The sequence below is a fragment of the Octopus bimaculoides genome, chromosome 19, assembly GCF_001194135.2.
Source record: "Octopus bimaculoides isolate UCB-OBI-ISO-001 chromosome 19, ASM119413v2, whole genome shotgun sequence".
NCBI classification, from domain to species: domain Eukaryota; kingdom Metazoa; phylum Mollusca; class Cephalopoda; order Octopoda; family Octopodidae; genus Octopus; species Octopus bimaculoides.
Window position 1 is genome coordinate 1195793 of NC_068999.1, and position 3533 is coordinate 1199325.

The window sequence follows — 3533 nt, forward strand, 5'->3', positions numbered from 1 at the left end:
TATATATATATATATATATATATATATATATGTATATGTATATATGTGGGTATGTATATCTATGTGCATGCATTAATGTATGCATATGTGTAATTGCACTTGTATGAGTGTGGGGAAGAGTGGTGTAGCTATTCCCATTACTATCAATAATTAATAGACTTTCCAAGAAATGATGTTGTAAATATTTCTCATCAAAGAACGAAACATCTTACTGCCGGGAGGCTGCGGATTCCTCAATGTATAACGACATATCTTCAAGTTGGAAATGTATTATGATAACAAAAACTTATTTATGCATAATGAATATTTACATATTTCGTTTAGACATTTCTTTCATATATATATATATATATATACGTATGTGTGTGTACGTGCATGGACACACATTTATATATATATATATATATATATATATATATATATATATATATATATATATACATGCGTGTCTCTTTCTTTCTCTCTCGCATCACTCTGTCCTCTCTCTTTTCACACACACACACACTCACACACATATACATAGACGTGTATACACACATGAGCATGTATGTTTAAATTAGCATTTTACCGTAGGGCCCCACTGTATTTCATGTCAAACTACATTTATGCTCTGTAATATTGCTGATGTTTTTCTATAAGTACTCATGATAATCAATAATTATATGAGACGAGGCCATAAAACCTTAAAGATAAAAATACAATTCAAAAACTGATTATAAATTAAACAACATGATTATAAAGGAAACAATGCTTATTGGTTCACCGATGTTACTTCTCTCTCATTTTTTGTAGTTTCCCGTATGTATGTGTGTGTATATATATATATATATATATATATATATATATATATATATATATATAGGAAAATTTGTTGTTAAACATGTATCTAAATTTGACCTATGTGGTCTCCACCACACAATATACATCATCCTCCAAAACACCCCTTCCATATGAAAAACCTGAGAAAGAAAAAGGCACTGAAGATGCTATGAACCTGCAATGTGAGTTGGATGAAGTATACAAGTGGGTTGATAAAAACAAAATGCAGTTGAATGCATTTGAAATATTTTTTTCACTAGTACAGTTTACATAAAATATCAAATTTGAAAACAGAAAGATACGTTTCAAATATATATATATTACAAAATACATGGTACCCTATTGTGCATCTTTATGTGTCATTTATTGTGAAAATAAAAATGAAAATTAATAATTTGGTTGAAAATTTCACATATTGTCATGAATTATTGAAGTGTTGAAGTGTTAAAGAGTTGTGAAGATGTGTTGCTCACCGGGCGTCATGCCTCACCTCAGGCGACGTAATACTGTCACACATAGATGACTTGTGGAGCGTCATTGCTGTTGTCGGCCAAAGATTGACTCGAATTTTAATCAGCCACAAAGCAACTAGTAACATTGTGTCAATCAATATATTGACTAGATGCCTCTATGTGTGTGTGTATGGTCGTGTGTGTGTGTATACGTGTGTACATACTTATATTCATGTATCTGTACATATAGATGTTCAAAATGATATGTAAAAATATACACACACATGCATGTGCGCAGCTGTACTCATCATGTATGCATAGATTTGTATATATGTATATGCGTATACATACATACTTGCGTATATATTTGTATATATATATATATGTGTGTGTGTATATATATAATACATACATATATATGTGTGTGTAAATATATATATATATATATATATATATATATATTTAAATATATACATACATAGCGACATGCAGGCGCATATATGTGTGTCTATATGAACATACGTGTGTGTGTACTTTGTGCGTATGAGAGAGAGAGAGAGAGAGAGGGTGGAGAGAAAGTGAGTGATTGATAGATAGATAAAGAAATAGATACATGTATGATGGATACAGACGTGCGCGCGCACACACACACACACAATCACAAACACAATCACACACACAGACACACACACACACACACACATATATATATATGTATATATTTGTGGTTAAGTTTCTCTCATTCCGTAGTTACATCATGTCTATACAAATAACATGATTTCCGTTGGATTAGTGAAATCGACAGTAGGTGTTTCTTGGCAAAGTTGAATGAAGTAAGCGCTAGTGAGAAAATGGCGGAGCGTTTATCGAATAAATATTTCCAGTGCATATTAGTTGCATAGAGGGATAGCTTATGATTTTAATGAAATTAAGGTTGTTTTCATTGGTCTCTCAGACCGGTCTTTCATAACGCTAATAATCTGTACTACTGCCAATTTATCCGTTTGTTTGATTAATGGGAACGTGTGCGGGAAACTTAATGTATGATGGACGGACAAAGAGCAGCGAAGTTTGTCGATGAATTACAAAGAAAATGAAGCGGAGAAATAAAATGGCGTAGTGTTTCTACACCAAAACTGGATAAACAAAAGCAGCATTTTTACGGCTATAGAGTATGAAAAATGTAAATTATCACATAATAAGTAGGTGTATGAAAGTATGTATATATGAATTTATAACTATATACATACGTACATGCATATATATGTATGTGTGTGTGTATGTGTGTGAATGTGTGAGTATACATATACCTAAATACATATTTAAATATAAATAGAAACCGACTAAGTGATAAAATATCCGTATTTACTATCGGTATCAGTAATCTGTGCTATGCCTGGGCATGGATATGCAGGCACACTATGCTCATAGGGTACAGGAAGCAACACAATAAGCAAAAGTTTATCGGGAGTCAAATTTAAATAATCAGAAAATGGAGAAAACTTTTGATAAACAAACAAATTGGACCACATCTGTATATTCATTTTTAATACAAAACATAGCATAATATTTCGGTGACATAACAATTCTTACGGCCGTTTCCGCTTCTAATGCCAGTCGGTGCCTATCTGCACACCTTCATAATCTCTTATTTCTATGACACAGTTTATTGTATTCTAACAACACTATTGTAACGGCGCTTCAGTTATATTGACAGTGAAGCGTTAGGCTAGTGGAGAACTTGATATTAATTAAATAATGACAATGGAACTGGGATCACGAATTCATCGTTTTAGCGAACAACTGTTTGCTAATTCAGTTGGATACATGAATCGTGTTACCCTGTTATATGTATGCATGTATGCATGCATGTATATATATATGCATACATATACGTATCCATCCATCCTTCCACACACACACACACACACACACATATATATGAGAGAGAGAGAGAAAATAGATAGATAGATCCAATATGAGAAGAATCAACAAAATGTACTGCATCCAGTGAGAGATAGATATTAATTTAATGCACAACTGAAACATTTCTAAACTGTTTCGTACGTTTATGGTACTTTAAGTAGGCATGTTTATACAATACGCCATGTATCTCCAAGCAGTCATTTATACTGCGTTAACAGAGCCTTGGAGATACATGGCGTAGTATATAAACATGCCTACTTAAAGTATCATAAACCATGAAGCCATTAGTAGGTCATTCTTTCCATAATATATATATGTATATATATATATATATAT